The 24,575-nt window shown below is 35.8% G+C and overlaps 1 protein-coding gene across 1 annotated transcript in view; it reads right to left on the bottom strand.

The window, feature by feature from the left end:
* Positions 1-24,575, bottom strand: part of TBC1D22A (TBC1 domain family member 22A) — a 1,537,055-nt gene that overhangs the window by 32,673 nt on the left and 1,479,807 nt on the right. The window lies entirely within an intron of this gene.

Below are 24,575 nucleotides of genomic sequence, written 5' to 3'. Positions count from 1 at the left end.
TTAATTAATTTTATTCTCCAAAGATATAGGAACTTGTATACCATTTAGGTTGATGTCTCTTTAAAATGTTTGCTTATAATAAAAAGTATGAGTCACAACGCTGTCAAAATTCCTGTTTCACTTTTGTTGCGCCTTCATAATGTGTGTGAAGGATTTCATGCAGTGTTGAATGGTTCATTTTGTTTTAGCTATGATGTTTCTTAAAATGTGTTTGTGTCCTGTTGAGTCATGTTAAAATAACAATCCAAAAGTGAATGCATTTGTCCAAAGCAAAAAGTGTCTCAATGAACAATTACCTACAGAATTCTGGAAACAACAGCAGAGACTAAACACACATTTCCTTTTATGAAGCTGAGAAAACACTAATCACGCAGTCAAGTTTCAATGAATAAATCTGTCACAAATTATACATAAAAATCTCACTGTGAAGTGTGTGTTTATCATCCACTAAAAGGCTTCATGTGTGCTAATTTATGAAGCGACATTTTCAATTTTTTTTATCAACATTACAAATTATTTATTAAACAAGTATATTATGTTTTGAAAGACATTCTATTCTAAACAGTAAAAAGTAATGTGATATCACACACACGTATATATACACAGGTGAAACTCGAAAAATTAGAATATTGTGCACAAGTTCATTTATTTCACTAATGCAACTTAAAAGGTTAAACTAATATATGAGATAGACTCATTACATGCAAAGCAAGATAGTTCAAGCCGTGATTTGTCATAATTGTGATAATTATGGCTTACAGCTCATGAAAACCTCAAATCCACAATCTCAGAAAATTAGAATATTGTGAAAAGGTGCAATATTCTAGGCTCAAAGTGTTCCACTCTAATCAGCTAAATAAACAATTACACCTGCAAAGGGTTCCTGAGCCTTTAAATGGTCTCTCAGTCTGGTTCAGTAGGAATCACAATCATGGGAAAGACTGCTGACCTGACAGTTGTGCAGAAAACCATCATTGACACCCTCCATAAGGAGGGAAAGCCTCAAAAGGTAATTGCAAAAGAGGTTGGATGTTCCCAAAGTGCTGTATCAAAGCACATTAATAGAAAGTTATGTGGAAGGGAAAAGTGTGGAAGAAAAAGGTGCACAAGCAGCAGGGATGACCGCAGCCTGGAGAGGATTGTCAGGAAAAGGTCATTCAAAAGTGTTGGGTACTTTCACAAGAGCCACCTCACACAGACGGATCCTGGACATGGGTTTCAAATGTTGTATTCCTCTTGTCAAGCCACTCCTGAACAACAAACAACGTCAGAAGCGTCTTACCTGGGCTAAAGAAAAACAGACCTAGTCTGTTGCTCAGTGGTCCAAAGTCCTCTTTTCTGATACCAAGGACCCAGAGTATGGAGGAAGAATGGAGAGGCACACACTGCAAGGTGCTTATAGTCCAGTGTGAAGTTTCCACAGTCTGTGTTGATTTGGGGAGCCATGTCATCTGCTGGTGTTGGTCCACTGTGCTTCATTAAGTCCAGGGTCAACGCAGCCGTTTACCAGGAAATTTTGGAGCACTTTATGCTTCCTTACGCAGACGAGCTCTATGGGGATGCTGACTTCATTTTCCAGCAAGACTTGGCACCTGCCCACACTGCCAAAAGCACCAAAACCTGGTTCAATGACCGTGGGATTACTGTGCTTGATTGGCCAGCAAACTCGCCTGACCTGAACTCCATAGAGAATCTATAGGGCATTGACAAGAGAAAGATGAGAGACATGAGACCGAACAATGCAGAAGAGCTGAAGGCCGATATTGAAGCATCCTGGTCTTCAATAACACCTCAGCAGTGCCACAGGCTGATAGCTTCCATGCCACGCCGCATTGAGGCAGTAATTGCTGCAAAAGGGGCCCAAACCAAGTACTGAGTACATACAGTATGCATGCTTATACTTTTCAGAGGTCCTATATTGTTCTGCAGGTATGTACAATCCTTGTTTTATTGATTGCATGTAATATTCTAATTTTCTGAGATTGTGGATTTGTGGTTTTCATGAGCTGTTAGCTATAATCATCACAATTATGACAAATCACGGCTTGAACTATCTTGCTTTGCATGTAATGAGTCCATCTCATATATTAGTTTCACCATTTAAGTTGCATTAGTGAAATAAATTAACTTTTGCACGAAATTCTAATTTTTCGAGTTTCACCTGTATATCCATACCGAAGATTGTTGCAATTACAAATGTTCAAGCATTCTCATGTTTATTTATTTTGTTTGTATTGGTATGACACAAAAAAGTGCAGAAAAAAAAGCCAAATATGACACATTCCACGCAAAACTCCAAAAATGGACTGGACAAAATTATTGGACCCTCAAATTGATATTTGGTAGCACACCCCTTGGAAAAAATAACTGAAATCAATATTTTCCTGTAACCATCAATGAGTTTCTTACACCTCTCTACTGGAATTTTGGACTACTCTTCTTTCATCAAACTGCTCCAGGTCTCTCAGATTGGAAGGGTTCCCTTCCCAACTGCTGTTTTGAGATATCTCCACAGGTGCTCTATGGGACTGAGATCTTGACGCATTGCTGGCCAGTTCAGTACTCTCCAGTGCTTTGTCTTAAACCATTTCTAGATGCTTTTTGACGTGTGCTTTGGGTCATTGTCCTGCTGTAAGACTCATGACCTCTGAATGAGACCCAAGTTTCTGACACTGGGCCTTACATTGCACGTCAGAATTCTTTAGTAGTCTTCAGATTTCATAATGCCATGCACACAGTCAAGACATCCAGTGCCTGAAGAAGCAAAGCAACCCCAAGACATCAGTTAACCTCTAGCATGTTTGACTGTAGGGACTGTATTCTTTAAAAGCCTTATTTATTTTTCTGAAAACAGTAGAATGATGGGCTTTACCAAAAAGCTGTAATTTTGTTTCATCTGTCCACAGCACATTCTCCCAAAAAGGACTTTGGCTTCCTCAGGTAAGTTTTAGCAAACTCCAATCTGGCTTTTTTATGTTTCTGTGTCAGCAGTGGGATCCTCCTGGGTCTCCTTCCATAGCGTTCCTTTTCATTCTGATAGCAAAGTAAAGTGCGAGCAGACCCTGTGCCTGAAGGTCAGCTTGAATTTGTCTTGAAGTTAATTGGGGTTCTTTATCTACCATTCGAACAATCCTTTGTTGCAATCTTTGATCAATTTTTTTTTCTTCCAGTCCAGGGAGATTAACAACAGTGCCATGGGCTGTAAACTTCTTGACACTGTTGCGCATAGTGGACACAGAAACATTAAGGTCTCTGGAGATAGACTTGTAACCTTGAGATTGTCCATGCTTTTTTACAATTTTTGTTCTCAAATCCTCAGACAATTCTTTGCTGCTCTTTCTCTTCGCCATGCTCAGTGTGGCACACAGAGACACACAACAGAAAGGGTGAGTCCATTTTCACCATTTTAACTGGTTGCCAGTGTGATCTCTTTATTGTCAGCACCTTAAAACAGGTGAGTTTAATTACTAATTACAGGAGCATCACAAACTTGGAATGCAATTATTTCTTACAATTTTGAGAAGGTGCCATAAATTGTGTCCAGTCCATTTTTGCTTGGAATGTGTCAGATTTGGCTTTTTTTCTCTCCACTTTTTTGTGTCATACCAATACAAACAAAACAAAATAAACATGAGAATGCCTAAACATTTGTAATTGCAACAATTTTCTGGGCAAGTGGTGCATTATCTGACAGAAATGAAGGAGTGTCAATATTTTTGGCCATGACTGTGTATCTATATATATATATATATATATATATATATATATACAGTATATATATATATATATATATATATATATATATATATATATATATATATATATATACAGTATATATATATATATATATATATATATATATATACAGTTTGTATGTATTTATTTTATTGTTTATTAGAAGGAGGTTACATTTATTTGGTTATTTAATCAGTTTATTATAGGACTATTTAGAGGGTCACTATTGTGCAGACGTTACATGTTATAATTTGTTAGAGCATGCTATTTTCGCACTAGCAGGGCCGGACTGGGAATAAAAAGCAGCCCTGGAAAAATATGAAGACCAGCCCTATTTTCCGTTGAGTCGGTAGAATGCAGATGCCCCATATTTCTCAAAGGGGATTACCGGCATACTCCATCCCCAATATTTTTTGTTGGAACTAAATAATATTACTTTGTATTAAAGTGCCAAATTGATGTTATATACACTCCCTATACCAGTGTTTTTCAACCAGTGTGCCGTGGCACACTAGTGTGCCGTGAGAGATCCTCAGGTGTGCCACGGCAGACTGACAACAGTGTGACATATTTTTTTAAACTTTGCTTGTTTTTTACTCCCAGTGCAGGGGTAGTTTGTAGGAGGCATGGCATAACAGCACAATACATACAGTATGTGTGTGTTTGTGTGTATGTGTATATATATATGCTGTATTAGGCTACAATGTGTGATTTTTTTAGAATTTTGGGATGGTGGTGTGCCACAGGATTTTTTAATGTAAAAAAGTGTGCCACGGCAAAAAAAAGGTTAAAAATCACTGCCCTATACAACCAAATTGCATCTATTAATCACCCCTTTAAATTGTAGTTTTCCAGCCCCTGCTGCTGCAGACCCACCACAAAATCTCCTGGTATACTGTTAGGCCAATCCAGCCCTACGCGCTAGTGACCCTGCAACTCCACAAAGGCCTTAACACATAGTTAAAGTATAATTCGGGAGGGCTGGACATTTGTACTAACCTTATATTTTATAACACATTGATTTAGAATTTGAGCTAGACAATTGGATCTTGGGTTGGCAATAATTAGCATTTAAACTTAGAAATGTTCCTGGGGGTGGACGGGGAAACATAACTTCTAACAATTGCTCAGTGTTCTTTTTTCTATGAATAATCAATCACATGTATTTATGCAACACTTTTTTTATCTCTTTGTCCACCCGTACCATTTACTTGTATTTCCTAAGCCTGACACTTAAAGGGATACTAAACCCATTGTTTTTCTTTCAGGATTCAGATAGAGCAGGCAATTTTAAGCAACTTTTTAATTTGCTCCTTTTATTAATTTTTCTCCTTTCTCTTTTTATTATTATCAGTTATTTGTAGAGCGCCAACAGATTCCGCAGCGCTAAGCGTTCTCTTGCTATCTTTATTTGAAAAAGCAGGAAAGTAAGCTTAAGATCCGGCCCATTTTTGGCTCAGCATCTGGGTAGCGCTTGCTGATTGCTGGCTAAATGTAGCCACCAATCAGCAAGTGCTACCCAGGTGCTGAAAAAAAATTGGGCCGGCTCCTAACTGTACATTTCTGCTTTTTCAAATAACGATAGCAAGAGAATTAAGAAAAAATGATAATAGGAGTAAATTAGAAAGTTGCATAAAATTGCATGCTCTATCTGAATCATGAAAGAAAAAAATGTGGGTTTAGTGTCCCTTTAAGCAAAATAAAGATAAATGTCTTCCAGTTTTATCAGTAAACTAAATAAAACAGTGTATCAAGGTATTAAGATGACTGACTGGGAATAACAACGCAAGCCATACAAAAACATTTGTGCTGTATAAAAATGATATAAAATGTTATTCCACTTAAATGCGTGAAATCAAAATACGCACCCAACTGAAAACAACATTATTTTCTTTAATTTTCACTACAGACAATAGATAAGCAGTAAGCATGTTGCACATTTCAACACATCATATAGAATAAAAAATGCTATTAAAAGGACACTCAGGTCAAAATTAAACTTTAATGATTCAGATAGAGCAGCAGATTTAAACAAATTTCCAATTTACTTCCATTAACAAAATGTGCACAGTTTTGTTTTTATATTTACACTTTTTGAGTTACCAGCTCCTACTGAGCATGTGCAAGAATTCACAGAATATACTTATATGCATTTCTGATTGGCTGATTTGTCATTTGTAGTTCAGACTAAGGGGCCGATTAAACAAATGCTGAGTGGCCCTGATTGTAACTGCTTCTGTGCGAGGCTTCAGGCTCACGGGAAACAGGAGTTAAGAAGCAGCGGTCTTAAGACCGCTGCTCCTTAAAGCGTCCACCAGCTCTGAGGCGGCGGACAGCGATCCATACGATTGTATACGATCGGGATTGCACAAGCAGTACACCAGACAGGGTATGCTGTCGGCATTTAGCAGGGAGGGGCGGACATGATTCGCTAGAGCAAATCATGTCCGCCTGGGGTATGATAAATATTCCCCTAAGTGCTATTGAATAGTCTTTATCATGCATTTGTTGATTATGCAAATCTACTGTATTTACTGGTCCTTTAATCTATACAGCTAAAAATAGAAAATGTAGATGTTAAAGGGCCAATATAGTGTTAAAATGACATGCGCTAATCATTTAACACTAGCTGTAATGTTGTGTTTAACCCCTTCCCATATACATATAATTCAAACTGTTTTTCATTTATAAACCTTTGTTTCCTAAATATTAAAGTGATGGTAAATCCTAGTGTTTTTGAAAAGCTAGGATTTACTAGAGCAACAAGTAAAGGGGACATAGCCAATAGCATGCTAGCTATCCGGCATAATGCCAAATGGGCCGCACAGTTATTGGCTAAGAGATGGAAATGTCACCTCATTGACAAAATAGCGTTCTGCTGTGAGCGGCCTGAGGTGCTCAGCACAGCATACGCTGCAGGCAAATAAAGGAACTTTCAGTCGTAAGACTGCTGCTCCTTAACTCATCCGCCACCTCTGAAGTGGCAGAAAGCAATTATCCCGATCGGATATGATCGGGATGATTGACACCACCTGCTAGCGGCCGATTGGCCATGAATGTGCAGGGGGCGGCATTGAACAAGCATTTCACAAGAAATGCTTGTGCAATGATAAATGCCGACAGCGTATGCTGTCGGCATTTATCGATGTCGAGTGGACATGTTCCGCCACAGCGGATCATGTCCGCCCGACATTTGATAAATCTACCCTATAAAGTCAACTCCAGAACAGCAATTTACTACTGGGAGCTAGCTGAATACATCTGGTGGACCAATAACATGAAACAAATGTGTGTAGCGCTAAAAAAGAGCTGATTGATTGTGTTTGAGTGATGATAATGCATATATATTTTTGCGTTCCACTTGTTATCTAGCTCTATGAATTTAATCCCAGCAAAGGTATTAAACACCTAGTTAAAGGGACATGAATCCAAAAGAAATATTTAATGATTCATATAGAGAATACAATTTGAAACAACTTTCTAATTTCCTTCAATTATCTAATTTGTTTCATTCTTTTGGTATCATTTGTTGAAGGAGCAGCAATGCACTACTGGTTTCTAACTAAACAAATGGGTGAGCCAATGATAATCAGTATATATATATGCATCCACCAATAAGCAGCTAGAACCTAGATTCTTTGCTGCTCCTGAGCTTTCCTAGATAAACCTTTCAGCAAAGGATAACACGAGAAGGAAGCAAATTAAATAATATAAGTAAATTGGAAAGTTGTTTAAAAATGTATTCTCTTTCTGAATGATGAAAGAACATTTTTGAATTTCATGTCCCTTAAATGTAAGCTCTAGAGCTGCAATGCCCTACTAGGATCTAGCTGAACATATCTGAAGAGCAAATGACAACTAGACAAATGTGTATAGCCATCAATAAAATCACCAGCTAGCTTCCAGTAGAAAACTGCTGCTGCTAAGGATATGTGCATAGGTTTTCAACAAAGGATTCCAAGAGAATAAAGTAAATGTGATAACAGAAGTAGATTTTATAGGGACATGAAACCCATATTTTTTTATTTCATGGTTTAATACAGCATACAATTTTAAACAACTACCAATTTACTTCAATTCTCTAATTTGTTTTGTTCTCTTAGTATAGTTTGTTAAAAATCTTTTCTAGGTAGGCTCAGGACCTGCTAAATGGTGGCTGTACATATATGCCTCATGTTATTGGCTCACCCATTGTGCATTGATGTTTCTTCAACAAAGGATGCCAAGAGAATGAAGCAAAATAGTTACTAGCAGTAAATTTGGAAGTTGTTTAAAATGGAATGCCCTTTCTGAAATATGAAAGGATTTTTTGGGGTTTCATGTCCCTTTAAAGTCTCTTATGGGAAAAAGAGGTGAAAGTTACATTTTGCTTTTCATGACTTTTAAGCAGGAACATGCATTTTATATTAACAAAGCCTGTGGATGTATTGGTAAAATCTTAGCTAAGAGATTCATGTAAACACCAACAAGGTAAAATAAATTACCTTAATAGATTAAAAACTTGAAGATGTTTACCACGGCAGCTAGAGGAAAAGCACCACGTCACTTAAAAGCTGTCCTTTGACTACTTAGCTTTAAAACCCTATTCATTATGAACGCATTCTTCTCAGTTGATTGCCATTATGACTCATTACATTTCTAAACATGGAGACACAAACTCATTTGTGCAGATGTGATTGGAAAGTATATTAACCCAATTAACCTGAATTTCCCTTGCCTCCATGTTGAACTAAATGGCTATTGTTTATCTCGTATCTATGTGGTTATGAGAAAAAGACACAATAATTGTAAGGAAATTAGCTTCCTTTATCTATATCATTAGGCACCTTTGTGATTTTGAATGCAGAATTTAACAAATGAAGGATGGTTTTGACCTGATGTTTCTGATATACCAATTAGCTGCAATATTCTCCGGTCCATGGATAAAAAGTGTTAGATTTGTATATTCTTTACACTGTGTTCTGTGTTGAAGAAAAAGAAATTCTCTTAAAAGGTTAATAAATCGGCTTACCTATAAGTTTGCACATAATTTCTGTAACTTTTTTTTTCTGAACAAAACGATACATTGAATTTATGGGTGTTGATTATGGTAATGAAATGATCGCAGTCTAAGTACATCACAGATGCAGTTTATACGTTTTCCATCTGTTCTAATCTTGTGAATGAAAACTGAAGCTTAGAATCCTTGTATTTAGGATAACTGGCCTTAATTTCTCAAAACTATTTTAGCCAAATGCACATTGCATTTCACAGTTATCGGTATTTAAATGTCAATATCCCAGCAATGTTGCTGTTTTTAAATACCGACAATGTGGCTTTTTTTTGTTTTTGACAATAAAGCTAGACATCTTCAATACAACTAAGAGCGACATAAAAGCGCAAGAAGAAATAGCTCTTATATGTTAGAGTGTTTTATAATTGCAGTATAGCTTGCATGTAACTAACTATGGGCTAGATTACAAGTGGAACTTAATTGATAGGAGAGGGCGAGTTATCTTTCACACAACCTTGCAAAAAGAATAACGCAAAATTTGATATTACTAGTGAATGGTTAAATATTTTAACAAAATCTTAACACAGACAAAACTTTTTAGTGTGCCCTTTTAACTTTTAGGGGTCTATTTATATATGTGCAGACAGACATGATCCGCTATAGCTGCACATCGATAAATCTGCCGCACATCGATAAATGCCGACAGCATACGCTGTCAGCATTTATCATTGCACCAGAAGTTCTTGTGAACTGCTGGTGCAATACCGCCCCCTGCAGATTCGGGGCCAATCGGCGCTAGCAGGGGGTGTCAATCAGCCCGATCGTACAAGATTGGGCGGATTGCTATACGCCGCCTCAGAGGCGGCGTATGAGTTTAGGAGCAAGGGTCTTAAGACCGCTGCTTTTTAACTCCTGTTTCCGGCGAGCCTGAAGGCTCGCACGGAAACAAGGGGGACAGGGGCCCTTGTTATAGACCCCTTAATGAATAATGCAGGGAGCTCTATTAGTGCAACTCACTGCGCTTATGTTACAAGGGGTGAGTTAAAGGGATACTAAACCCAAATGTATTCTTTTATGATTTAGATAGAGCAGGCAATTTTTTTTAACTTTCTAATTTACTCCTATAATCAATTTTTCTTTGTTATCTTAGTATATCTTTATTTGAAAAGCAGGAATGAAAGCTTAGGAGCCGGCCGGACCATTTTAGGTTCAGCAGCTGGGTGTCTCTTGCTGATTGGTCGCTGAATGTATTCACAAATCAGTGGTTAAAGTCAGTTTCAGAGCTACAATACACTACTAGGATCTAGCTTAACACCTATGGTGAGCCAATGTCAACTAGACAAATGTATATAGCCACCAATTAGATAAGGAATATGAAACCCCCCAAAAATATTTTGTGTTTCAGACAGAATATACAGCTTTAAAAAAGTTTCCAATTTGCTTCTGCTATCAAATTTGCTTTGTTCCCATGATATTCTTTGTTGAAGAGATACCTAGGTAGACACCTGGAGCACTACATGGCAGGAAATAGTTCTGCCATCTAGTGCTCTTGCAAATGGATACCATTCTTGCAAAACTGCTGCCATATAATGCTCCAGAAATGGGCCAGCTCCTAAACATCCATCCCTGCTTTTCAACAAAACATACCAAAAGAACAAACAAGATTGATATCAGACATAAAGTAGAAAGTTTTAGGGTTTGTAGTGAGGAACATGCATTGTGGTCTTCATCAGCACTATTCATGTGATGTCCAAAGGCACAATACATTTTACGCCCTACTTACCCTGCAGCAGGGGTCCAGGAAAATATGGCTGAGGTGTCAACCCTAATTGTGTCTCTATCTGCTCTTTCTCAATCATGAAAGTTTGTTTGACTGTCATGTCCTTTTATGCAGAGTCTTTGTTATTTGTGATTAGAAGCTTTGAATATACGTACTATTGCTTTCCATGCTTGTAGAGGCTGGGCGGTGTCAATATCAGCTGAACATCTATGCGGCAACTGTTGTGCACAAACATTTCCTCTACATAATTTATTTAACATTTTCCTCAACATAATTTAATTAATTTATTATTATTTTTGCAATAAATCTTTTTTTATTACAGACGCCCCTCATCAGCTTTAGAATTCAAAGGTTTTGTCTAATAGTATGTATAAAATAATAATACAAGTAAAGCATGTCCGTTTACAAAGCCATCCCAGTCATACACACAGTTTACACAGTAATTGCAGTATATCCAGCAAATTTGATCACTTTTTTAATCATTCATTCAATGTCAGGGCCCAGATGTTAAAAGTAATGTGATAATAGTGATATTTTAAAAAGGGATCTGTCTTGTGATCGAGATTGGCTTTGAAATTTTATAACAGTCTGAAATCAGTCTCTGAAGACAGTCTCGCTAAGAGGCATTTTACTACACTTCTCCGTGGGAGGAGATGTTTCTATGACACATTGGCGGAATTTTAAAAGTAGCATCAAGAACTGTCTTCTAATGAAAAAGAAGTCTGCCCCAACTGTCGCCACACTTGTAAACACCAGATGTGAGCTCCAAGGCAAGAAATATACTTTCTGACATCTGTGAGGTTTATACCTTCCATCTTCAGGGGGTTTTGAAAAATACAAAACCCTTGTCTTCTATCGCCGGATAAAGAGTCTCATTCTGACAAGAACAGTGCTCTTTTCCTAAAAAAAAAATACATTTTGTGTCCTAGCGCCTTCTTTGTCTGATGATTTACTGGGATTTCCTGACGTTGGATCTGAATTGTCAAACTATATGGTTCATTATTGGTGCTCAGTAAATTGCTCACAGATTTTAAGAAAAATTTATTTTTAAGAGATTTTTTTATTTTAAGGCTTTAGAGAAAGAGTTTCATTTTTATATGACTCAGTAGAGTGGCAACATGTAGCTACCACAACTGAGTTTTATTATAAATTTTTATTCATATGGCACATTTTGCTTAGAAACTACATGTTTACTCTGAGACTGTGGCTCCTTAGGTGATCATAAGCCTGTGACGGACTCTGAGGTTGAAGTGTTAAATGGTTAATATATCAAAAGTAGCCAACAGGACACAGTATCAAGTAAAGCATGAATAGTGCATGGAAAAGAGGATGGAATCTTGTCACACAGAAAAGGGCAAGATAAAGAGACTATACCCCTATCCCACAGTAGCTGAGAGAACAACTAAGAGTAAGATACACTTGTGCTGGTTTTCAATAGCAGGAGGAGCGTTCCAGTGGGAGGCTGCAATACTTGGTAGTAGGAAAACCAGTGAGCTGTTAAACTATAGAGACCTATGATCACACACAGAGGTATGGTGTACGGGCTGCCAAGATATAGTAAATTAGATCCTTCTGTCCCTCTACTACACCTTTATTATTGTAGACTGTTCAACCAGGCTGAGTTTTACTGAAATGTTCAATGTATATGTTATCATCTAATAAGAAATGTATATGTTATCATCTAATAAGAAATGTATATGTTATCATCTAATAAGAAATGTATATGTTATCATCTAATAAGAAATGTATATGTTATCATCTAATAAGAAATGTATATGTTATCATCTAATAAGAAATGTACTGTATATGTTATCATCTAATAAGAAATGTATATGTTATCATCTAATAAGAAATGTATATGTTATCATCTAATAAGAAATGTATATGTTATCATCTAATAAGAAATGTATATGTTATCATCTAATAAGAAATGTTTATGTTATCATCTAATAAGAAATGTATATGTTATCATCTAATAAGAAATGTATATGTTATCATCTAATAAGAAATGTACTGTATATGTTATCATCTATTAAGAAATGTATATGTTATCATCTAATAAGAAATGTATATGTTATCATCTATTAAGAAATGTATATGTTATCATCTAATAAGAAATGTATATGTTATCATCTAATAAGAAATGTATATGTTATCATCTAATAAGAAATGTATATGTTATCATCTAATAAGAAATGTATATGTTATCATCTAATAAGAAATGTATATGTTATCATCTAATAAGAAATGTATATGTTATCATCTAATAAGAAATGTATATGTTATCATCTAATAAGAAAATGTTTCTTGGTCTAAGCTGCAATAGCTCTGCTTTAACTCTCTATGAAAGACTAAACAGCACATGGAATTTAAAATAAATTAATGGGGAGCTGATGTGGTGTATACCACACTGTTACTGTATCATATTATGTATTGCCAAGCTTGTGATTTGATGCCCTAATATGCAGGTCTTGGATAGAAAAAAGCTGCCTTGTCCGGATTTTGTCTGGCATTTAATAAGACTGCCATAATAGAGAATTGCTGGTGACAAACATTTTTTTTTACTATTGTGTAGTATATTACTTTTATCACTATCAGCTGCAGCTTTTTGGGGCTTTTTAGAAACAAAACGATATAGCATTGTGATCACTTAATACAATTAATATATTATTTTTTTTACTTTTAGCCATATCTGTTTTCAAAAGTAAATGTACAAAACACCAGTGGACTTAATTTTCTGTGTTAAAGATCTATGGTAGATTACAAGAAAATGTGTTTATTATATAAATGAACTACAAATAAGAAGCTGTCTCTTTGCCTTAGAAATGAATAAAAAAAGAATAAAATAACATATAGTTTTACACATGACATTATGGAGACATCTGCAGTAATCGTGTAAACAGACAGTAACAAAAAAAAAAAAAAAAAAAAACGCCACCTAAATCCTGGCACAAAAAAAATCCTTAGTTTTTATTTTAATGTTCCCTAAATTAGTTGTAAAAATATCTCGCTTTCAATTTTACTTTACAACTGTTTGCTTTTTCATTCCAACAATTGAATCAGTTCACTGACTCGAACGCAATTTGAAATTGAATATTCACAAACAATTCACCCATTCAATTAATGTATTGTAGTTATCATTATGTGCAATAGAAGTGAACATGTGTCAGAATTAGCTAAACCAGGCATTGTGTATTCAGGGAATAACTCTGAACTAGTGCAGGTTAAACAGTTCTACAATATTCTTATTTTGTACCTTTTTATCTTCTGCCAAACGATTTGACTAACATTTTTACATATAATGAACTACAGGACAGTGTTAGCGATGCAGTATTTTCATCAGGTGGAATTATCAGTTTATAGGGGTTTTCTATTACGGAATTATCAGTTTGCAAGAAACTTAGTATCGTAACTATATGCATAAACCACTTGACAAATATGAACTTTTTGAGATACACCCTTGCAAATCAATTTGGGCAGAAAAATGTCACCCACTTTATTTTCAAACAGCATTTGTAATCATCAAGTTTGAATATCCCTGTTGAGCACTTAAGCAACCGTCTACTAAGGAGGAAATACATTTTTAACGGATTTGGTTCCTGAACTAAATATTATTTCCCAAATCAACCAGCGGTGAGCTTCAATACCCAGGTCTACTGAGTCATGAATAATCATTGTATTAATTTATTCATGACAGCTGCACTAAATAAAACATTTATATTTCCCAGGCATATTTATCTATTTCAGTTCCTCAACATATAAGTGACCTTTAATTTTACATATTTAGTATTGCATGAATCCTCTTACACGATTTCACAGTATGTATGCCTATATACGGTGTTCTCCCCCAGGACCTTGTTAGCTGGTGCCCACCCGGCTAAAATTTTAGCCACTATAAACCTAAAAATAGCTAATATTAAAAATGTTAAATTTTTCTTGCACAAAATATAACGAAACACATTTATGTTAAATTATGCAAATAATGTGTGCTTTGGATAGCAGAAAGTTATATAATTTTAGAAAATATTGCACTGCCCCCACCTGGCTACTTCATAATGCCACCCTGCTGGTAAAGTTCTCTGTGGAGAACACTGATATACACACTGTGTATATATATATATATATATATTGTATATATCAGATTGATTGTCTGAAGACGGGGAGTGTTTCCCCGAAACGTTACACATAAGGGAATAAAGTGTTTTCACCCCTTGTTAAATCCAGTGAGTGCCTTCTATTTTTGTTAGATTTGCATATTTGAAGTGCACCCCGGTACAATAACGGTCGTCGAGAGTGCTAGGTCATACTGAACTTGTGTGTGTGTATATATATATATATATATATATATATATATATATATATATATATATATATATATATATATATATATATATATATATATATATATATAAATATAAAACTAAATCCTTCAGAAAAAACTCTCTCCAACTAACCACTTTTTAATGTGTGTTTATTATAGCAACGTTTTAACCCCGTCTTAAAACCATGAACATAATAAGATCTTAATGCCTATTGTAAAGATTGGTAAAGGAAGGCGTGTTGGCTAGGCTTCTTAGTTCGAGTGAAGGCTCAACTTAATGGCACAGGATACAAATACATTTTAGACAATTGGGTGCTTACAACATTGTATCAACAGTTTGGGGAAGGCCTTTTCCTCTTCAAGCATTACTGTGTCCCTATGCATAAAGTAAAGTCGATGAAGATATGGTTTGAAAAGTTTGTTGAGGAGGAACTTGAGCAGCCGGCAAATAGCCATGATTTCATCCATTGAAACCTTTGGGATAAATCGGAATTCCGATTTAGAACCAGACCTTCTCCTCCAACATTAGTGCCTGATCTCACAAATGCTCTTTTGGTTAAATGCACACATATGCTCACAGACACACTCAGAAATCTAGTGGAAATCCTTCTCAGAAGAATGGTGGCTCTCATAGCCGTAAAGGGGGCCGACTGCATATTAATGACCATGGTTTTGGAATGGGTCTTCCAACAAGCTCATATAGATGTGATGGTCAAGTGTCCACGTACGTACCTTTGGCCATTTAGTGTGTGTGTGTATATGTGTGCATATTTATGTCAGTGGTGTTGGAGATATTGTCCAAATTGATGGGATCATGGATGCTGCAAAGTACAGACAGGTTTTAATTCATCATGCCATTCCTTCTGGAAAACGCCTGATTGGGAATGTTTTTATTTCTCAGCATGATAACGATCCCAAGCAGACTGCTAATGCAGTGAAATCATTTTTGGAGAAAAACAGCTGATAAAACACTGACAGTCATGGACTGGCCTCCACAGAGTTTAGATATGAATATTACAGAGGCAGTATGGGATCACCTGGACAGAGAAATAAATAAAAGACAACATAAATCTAAAGAAGAACTCTAGGAAGTGCTGAAAGAAGCCTGGTATAATATACCAGAAGATTACTTCAGAAAACTTCAGGAAAGTCTCCCTAAAAGAGTTCAAGATGTGCTAAGTGCCAAAGAGGTTACACTAAATACTGACTTTTGTCTGAAGAAGCCATTTTGTTCTGAAAATTGTGTTTTTTTTATATTTTGTGTACATATTTCCTGTACTTTCTGTTTGAATTTTAATACAGAGATTAAATAATAAATAAATAATAATAAATATCTATGGTCATTAAAACTTTGCTAAATCAACAAATCTAATGATGACATAAGACTTTTGCACAGTACTGTATATATATATATATATATATATATATATATAGCACAACTCACAAGCGCACACACAGATATAGACACACACAACAGACAGTGACAAACATACACAAAGAGCCACTCTACAGGCAATGATACACACATATACACACAGTCACCCAAAGGCAGTACAACATTTATACACACAGACACAGAGTGACAGACTGGTAAGGGCATACACACACAGTCACCCAACAGTAACACATATTCACAAAGTCACAAACAGGCAGTAAAACAGACAGACAAGAGTCATCCATAGGCAATAGCATAGACATACAGACTGAAGTTCCAGCCGTCGTTCATTTAAAATAGATCTTTATTCATAAACCATGCCATCGGGTCCAAAAAATTATGGAAAAGGATTCAAGCCTGCTATGGCATGAATTTTACCTAAAGGTCTATTTTAAATTAAAGACGCCTGAAACTTTAGGGTATATTGTAAGGATTTGCTAGTGTGACAGCCCCATTGTTCCATGCCATTTTATATTTTGGAGTTTTTGAATACACGTAAACACATTGAAAAACATTGAATAAGCATTGAAAAAAAACAGGCAAAGACAGAGGATGCAGCAAATTGTCTAAACCAGCTATTGCTTTGCAACATTTAAAAACCTTGGATACAGAATGTGGTATTAACCTATATAGGGAGAAAGAGTTTTGTTTTTTTAATGTTCCTTTAACCCCTTGGCTAACAAAGAATGCAATTTATTGCAGCACTCTGTCAGTCATGGGGTTATCTAACGTTATAACAGTAAATACTTTACATGGCTTAGTTATATATATAAAATAAATTATTTTTTATATAAAAATAAAACTTGTGTATGAAAAGTTCATTCTTATCTATCTTATTTTTAACCTTTATCCACACTCTATGACCTTTTCTGCAATGGATCAAAAAACGGAATACAACATGATACACCGAAAAGATGAAACTAACTACAGACAGAAAGGTCATTCGACGCACAAACTAGAATTGTTAGATCTGAAAGTGGATACTTATTTATAGCAAAAAAAAACTAAGCTAAAAGTTCTTCTTCATTGCCATGTAATCAAACCTAAAATATAATACAATTCAGTGGTCATATAATATATAAAGACAATTTGCTGTACGTTTCAAAAAAACTTTGAGTCAGCAGTTGTAATGGTTTAATGTATCAAAGTGAAGGATCTACAATTTGACTTTTTACCTGATTTACCCGAAAACAAGCCCTGATCTTGTAAACATGGGTCAAAATCTCCCCCAGCACTACTCCAAAGGCATCAGTAAATGCAGCTTTTCACAGTTTATTGCTTTGACAGCATGTTATTAGTTTGAATATCTTGTCAAGTTGTGGAAGAATCCACTGCTAAAAATAGACAGACATTGATAGCTCAATAGGACACAACTGCCAGCTTCTGAAATTGGTCAACAACTCGGTGTGACAGTTCTCAACAAACTGAAAAATGGAAGGTGACACTTTGACAGAGCAATCTTCTGTTAATCTTCTGATAACATAGGGAGGTATATTGCTTGTGTAATTAATTTCATATTTTTGAAAAGTTGAAATTCCATGGAGAAATGCACCTTTATATCTTGAAAATAAAAGCTTATGACACATAGATGGTCTTTGCCGGTAAGATTTTTTTTCTGTTCCGTGGGACATATGTTATTGTGATCACTACATAATCCACTTAAGGCACCAATTAGGGTTCTCATTAATTTTTCTTTAAAATTAAGTTTGTACACTGGCACTGGATGAAATCCAGATGTAAGTCATTTTGTCATTTATAGTTTACACAAGGAGATTCCCATACTTGACATTATGAGGGAGAACTATTTTTAGATTATTTTTTTTTTGCGTTACTAAAAGCTAAATGTTACAGCATGAGAACAAGCAGGTGGGGTTAAAGGGACGCTCTAAAATGACATGCTGTAAGTCATTAGGACTTGTTATTTTTGCACTACTGTAACATGGGACTATGTTCGCAATTCTCTAATGCATTGTATTCTAGTGAGATTCTATAAGATGACTTGTCAATGTTACAAGGGACCTTAAGTATTGTTTAAAGGCAGTTTCTACCTTGGGAATTCTGTGTCTCATTAGGAGTTGACAAATATGCTTGATGTGAAGGAGAGACACTCTTAAATTATTGTATAATGCTCAGTAAAAAAAGCTTATTATTTCTCTCCGTGGTGTTGAGTTTTTGAGAATCGTCCCTATACGTTAACTCTTACAAAAGAGTCAAGCACAGAGGTGATGTGTCATGTGGGAGCTTTAAGCCTTAGAGCTCCCAAGCAGTATACAGCTGGTGATTGACAGGGTCATGTGACTGCTGCTTCTTATTGGCTGTGCCCTGGTCAGAAGCTGCAAAACTTAAAACTCCCAAAACGGAACTTTACCTATGAGTTTAACCCCTTAGTGGGGATTAAACTCATAGGGCTCCATTTATAAAGCTATGGATGCAAACTAGAAGCCCTTGAGGTTCAGTAACGCTCGCACATGCCTACAATTACAAGCTAAGAAGCAGCAGTCTTTAGACAGCTACTTCCTAGCCTCTTTACCACCTCAGAGTAAGCAGACTTAAAACATCCCAGACTAACTGACAAGCCTGCTCTTGCACAATTGCAGAAGGTGGGGCCGCATAAACTTTACAATTAAGCTGATTTTTAAAAATACTTACACCTTTGTTTTATAGAAAAAACACCAGCGATCCTCCGCCCGCAGCTCCTGCTGTAGTTAGCACAGCAATGACGAATCTGGCTTCCTCCAATCGTTGCTTGCCCCTTTTGGCGTCTAGCTTATGAGGCCACGCCATGATTGGAGGAAGCCGGATTCGTCATCTGTGTGCTAAGTACAGCAGGAGCTGCAGGATTGCAGAAGTATTTTTAAAAATCAACTTCATTGTAAAGTTTAATGAATAAAAATGCCCTTGTTTTTAAGAGTATTTTTAAAAACCGGGCACTTATTTATTAAACTTTACATTCATTTTAAGATATAATCACTCAAAATAAAGCCTTTTATTTAAACATATTGCATTTCACCATATATAATGCTGTTTGATTAAACATCCGGGGAAAGAGAGAAAAATACAGCAGCATAGTATGATTTATATATATTACACAGTTTCAAGTGAACTACAAATTCAGTAATAGATTGCATAGCCTCATTAAAAGATATAGTGGCTTCTTAAGTCAAGATCGTCTTGGTAACGGGGATAGAACACTGATATTTTTTCTGGGACACAAAAGCCTATATATATGGCCAGCCAGTGAACAAAAGATCAGCGCAAACACATGGATTTTCTGTTCGTTTTCAATATAATTAAAACTTTAAAGGAACATAAACTATTTTGTTTTGTTTCATCTACTATTTACTATATTACTATTGTTGTTATCTGCCAGTGAGTTTCTATACCATAGACCATTGTGAACTTCCTGTGTCAAGAACAAAGAAAACATTAACTTAAGCCGTATTCATGTAAAAAAAAAAAAAAAAAAAAAAAATAGAAAAGTCAAAATTGCTTCTAGTAAAAGTTGAAAAAGTACAAGAAGACAGAAGGACGCCTCATGTGTGGTATAATCAGATGGTATTTATTCAGAGATTCAAAGGTTTTTTATCTCATATATATATTTTTCATTTGTATTTTTTTTGGTCCTTGTGATATATGAATTGTTCTGTATTATCTACGCATAGTGATTCATTTTTGCACTGATTTACCCCTGCACCTTTAGCGCCCCCTCTATTTGGTTGTTCTAGTAAAAGTTATTGTTTTTCTGCAGCATACGCACATATGCTGTGAGGTCCTGCTCACCAGTATTCAAGTTCAGAGAGCAGAAGATAGCCAGTATTGCTTCTGTGAAGACGTCATTTGTGTCATACAAGCTACCACTGACTCGGTGCTTGCATACTGATGCACAGGCCCTCACAGCATATGTGCGTATGCTGCAGAAAAACAGTCATAGCTTTTACTAGAAGCATTTTGCTAATGGAAATGTATTGCAATAATGCTTCTATTAGACATTGAAATGCAGCCGTGCACGTTTTAATTTTGACCTTTTTATTCCTCTAAATAGTTCACTCTCATATGCATGACACAGTGCTTTCCAAACTGTGTGTCGGGACACACTAGTGTGTCGGCAGCAGTGTGTAGGTGTGTCCCTGCTTCAGCACACATTTTTTTAAATATAATTTTTTAAAACATTTCTTTTTGGTTTCTGACTTTCCTCCTGCTGGCTAATTGATACCTAGGTGGTCACAGATCATCTTAACCTATTGGCGCAGCTCAGTGGGAACTGAAGCTATTGCCATTGGCGGCTTTGACAGCACATTGGCTCCTGACTGCAGGTGTAGTCTCCTTAATTGGCTCGTGACTGCATGTGTAGTCAGTTAGTGGGACAGCAGTGTGTTTGCAGCATGGGCAGTAGTCAATCGGACTAACAGAGCTCTGAGGGCGGCAGCTTAAACGCTGAGCTGAAGTCAGAAGTCAGTGGGGGTTTTTTTGCAGCTAGCTCCCAGTAGTGCATTGCTGCTCCTGCTCTTGATATATGGATAGGAAGGGGAAGCTTAAAAATGCTTGATGATGAAATGTGAGTGTCTTTATCTAATATTCCACTAAATATTCAGAAACCGTGTTCATCCCATCAACCTCATACATCCCATTAAAATAGTAAGTAGCTATTGGTGTTATTAAACTTTTTTTCCATTCTTGCGCATACATACTGTTACTTGTAAATACATTTCGTTATTATATAATTTATGTATGTGTCCGTATCTCTTAAAACAAGTTAGTTTAACCTCCTGTTTGCCAGTACAACTGAATTACTGTGTCGGAAAATGATGTAAGTCTAAATAGTGTGTCCCCAACATGAAAAGTTTGGAAAGCTCTGGCATGACAGATATTTGTAAAGTTAATGTCCATTTAACATTTCATTTCAACCTTTTTTTTTTCCCAAACAAAATAGCATTTAACTGCCGCTCTATCATAAGTAAAATGGAAATGTTGAGTTTAATAGTTTAGCTGTGTGAGGGAGCTTAGTGGAAAACTGGTTCCTATCAAGGGCTTGTAGCTATAATTCTTTTAATAATGGCATATATACAAATATATATATACATATATATATATATATATATATATATACACACATATATACACACACACACACATATATATATATATATATATATATATATATATATAGACACTCACCGGCCACTTTATTAGGTACAACTTTTGTTGGACCCCCTTTAGCTTTCAGAACTGCCTTAAAGAGACATTAAACACTTTGAGATGATAATATAAAATGATAAATCGTATATATATGAAAAAAATCTGCAACATTCTTTCATTATTAATTTTGTCTCCTTTTCCTGTAATTCAATTGTGAAATTGTGGGCTTTTTAGTTCCTCTTAGAAATGGAAGTGCAGAACACTGTTTTATTCCACGCAGCCATTGGCTGCACACTCTATTGATCTATTTAAAACTGTCCCTAATTGGCCACAGCTGAGAAGGTAACCTAAGTTACAACATGGCAGCTCCCATTGTTTTATAGACACTAAAACTTTACACTTATTTTGTCAATATTTAAACAGCTAATGAAACTTTAAAAAATACATCTACATGTTAATTCTCAAACTAATGTTTTCTTTGAATGCACCATTCTATCTAGCATTTATATAGTGTTTAATGTCCATTTAATTATTTGTGGCATAGATTCAACAAGGTGTTGTAAACATTCCTCAGATATTTTGATCCATATTGACATGAAAGCATCACACAGTTGCTGCAGATTTGTTGGCTGCACATCAATAATGCGAATCTCCAGTTCCACATCCCAAAGGTGTTCTATTGTCTATTGGATTGAGATCTGATGCATGTGGATGCATGTGGATGCTATTGGAGTACAGTGAACTCATTGTCATGTTCACGAAACAAGTTTGAGATGATTTGAACTTTGTGACATGGTGCATTATCCTGCTGGAAGTAGCCATCAGAAGATGGGTACACTGTAGTCATAAAGGGATGGACATGGTCAGCAACAATAGTCAGGTAGTCCGTAGCATTTAAACAATGCTCAATTGGTACTAAGGGGCCCAAAGTGTGCCAAAACATATCCCCCACACCAATACACCACCACCACCAGCCTGAACTGTTGATACAAGGCAGAATGGATCCATGCTTTCATGCTGTTTATGCCAAATTCTGACCCAACCATCTGAATGTAGCAGCTGAAATCGAGACTCATCAGTTCAGGCAACAGTTTTCCAATCTCCTATTGTCTAATTTTGGTGAGCCTGTGCGAATTGTAGCCTCAGTTTCCTGTTCTTAGCTGACAGGAGTGGCACCTGGTGTGTTCTTCTGCTGCTGTAGCCCATTTACTTCAAGTTTTGACGTGTTGTGCGTTCATAGATGGTATTCTGCATAACTTAGTTGTAATGATGTTATTTGAGTTACTGTTGCCTATCATCTCAAACCAGTCTGCCCATCCTCCTCTGACCTCAACAAGGCATTTTTGTCAACACAACTGATGCTCACTGGATATTTTCTCTTTTTTGGACCATTCTCTGTAAACCCTAGAGTTGGTTGTGTGTCAAAATCCCAGTAGATCAGCAGTTTTTGAAATACTCAGACCAGCCCGTCTGGCACCAACAACCATGCCACATTCAAAGCCACTTAAATCGCCTTTCTTTTCCATTTTGATGCTCGGTTTGAACTTCAGCAAGTCGTCTTCACCACGTCTAGATGCCTAAATGCATTGAGTTGCTGCCATGTGATTGGCTGATTAGCAATGTGTGTTACCAAGCAATTGAACAGGTGTACCTAAAGTGGCCGGCGAGTGTATATCTATCTATATATATATATATATACACACACACACACATGTATATATATATATATATATATATATATATATACATACATTTTATACACACACACCTACATATATATATATATTTATATATATATATTTAACACAAAGTATTTTGTTTTTACATCTACGTCTTGTTTAAACAGAGGAAAGAAATGTTAGTAATGATACATAATTTCACTGTTTTATGAACCAGTTATTTATGGTTATCTTTACAGATGCCTGTGTAATGGTGTCTAAGCATTAAATATACAAATACAATTACTTTTCATGTTATCAAATCTGATGATACAGTGATTGTTTTCAAATCTTATTTTTCTGTTTTTTATTTAGATGAAAAGGTTAATAGCATCAACACGTTAATGAGATTCATTCTAATTCCTGTGAAAATTAATATGAATGAGAGGAGGGGGGAAACTGTTATAAATTCATTTTGAAGATCCTGGTAAATACTCTTCTTCATTACAGAATCAGTTATTCATGCTCTCTCTTGTGTTTGTGTTTTGTTATGCTTGGGAATTATTTATTCATCAAATGGCACAAGCAGAGAATCATCATTACCTTTAGCTATTATAAATGACATATTGCTTTTACCAAAGAGCAATTTAAAGCCATTTTTGTATTTAAAAAAATATTGATATTTTGTTTGACAAGGCAATTTCTGCAGGAGCTATATCATTACATATATTAAAGTATAGTAGATGCAAGTAATGATGGTTACTAAACACACAAGCATGCAAAAACCATAGAAAGGAGAATGGTTACAAGTTCAACTTTTTAAATCAGTGCTGTCCAACATATAGCCCTTTACTAGCCTTCAATCTCTTCCATAGATGTACAGTGCCATACAATCTAGCAGACTTCCAACACTTTTGTACCTTTATACACAAATACTTATTCATTCCATTAAAAGGGACATGCAACCCAAAATTTTTTTTTAATGATTCAGATAGAGAATACAATTTTAAACAACTTTCTAATTTACTTCTATTATTTAATTTGTTTTATTCTCTTGGTATCACTTGTTGAAGGAGAAGCAATGCACTACTGGTTTCTAACTAAACACATGGGTGAGCCAATGGCAATTAGTATATATATGCAGCGACCAATCAGCAGCTAGAACCTAGATTCTCTGCTGCTCCTGAGCTTTCATAGATCAAACTTTTAGGAAAGAATAACACGAGAATGAAGCAAATTAAATAACAGAAGTAAATTGGAAAGTTGTTTAAAATCATACTCTCTGTCTGAATCATGAAAACATTTTTTTGGGTTTCATGTCCCTTTAAGTGTCTGCTAAGTAACCTGTTTCTGACCCTTCTATTTAATAAAAATGTGTATAACTGGGGTTTTGCAGTGAGCTCTTCGTTTCTGTGCACTTGATTCTGAGATGCTAGACTTTTTGTATCACATCTGTAACACAATACATACATACAGTATTCTATGCAGCTGGCTCCTGTCCTTTCTTTATCAGAGCT

This window comes from Bombina bombina, chromosome 6, assembly GCF_027579735.1.
Source record: "Bombina bombina isolate aBomBom1 chromosome 6, aBomBom1.pri, whole genome shotgun sequence".
NCBI lineage: Eukaryota > Metazoa > Chordata > Amphibia > Anura > Bombinatoridae > Bombina > Bombina bombina.
Note: the sequence above shows the minus strand (reverse complement) of the source record. Positions and strands in the feature narration are given on the sequence as shown.